Below are 622 nucleotides of genomic sequence, written 5' to 3'. Positions count from 1 at the left end.
TGAAGGGTGACCATAGTGGGACATTCAGGTAAAAATTCATTGGAAATTCCGTTGTATGGTTGTCGAGTGGTTTACGAAGGGAATATTTAGAATAAAAATAAATTTCAGAACTAAAAATTGTTGATTGAATGCGTCTTATCTGTTTTTTGTTTGTAAGTATACACCTTGTACAAAACGTTCGAAGTTTAATTTAAACTTGACACAATACAAAAGTGTTTGAAAGTAATCGGTTTCAGAACGCAACAGAAGAAAAACGTTTTTGGATTTTTAACAACAAATTAATTTATAGAAATTTTAGTACCTATTTTCAAACTGAAAGCATGTGTCATGACTGACAAGTTGACGACTATGCAGTTGTCATGAAAAGAGCAATTGTAAAGACTGGCCCTGACTTTCTAATAAAATACGTTATAAGCATAAGCACTTACACATTTCACATTATGTGACATAATGTATAAAAAAGTGATAAGAGAAAAACTTAAAACTTACTGCTTCACCTAAAGTGATCATAGATTTCTTTGAAAACTGTACTTGTTTTAACCATGACACCTTTTGCAAATTTACGAAAACTAAGATTTGAAATTTAAACATTTGACACAAGATTAATCAAAACGAGTTCTTG

The sequence above is a fragment of the Mercenaria mercenaria genome, chromosome 19, assembly GCF_021730395.1.
Source record: "Mercenaria mercenaria strain notata chromosome 19, MADL_Memer_1, whole genome shotgun sequence".
Classification (NCBI taxonomy): Eukaryota; Metazoa; Mollusca; class Bivalvia; order Venerida; family Veneridae; genus Mercenaria; species Mercenaria mercenaria.
The sequence above is the reverse complement of the archived record's forward strand: the minus strand, read 5'-3'. Positions refer to the sequence as shown.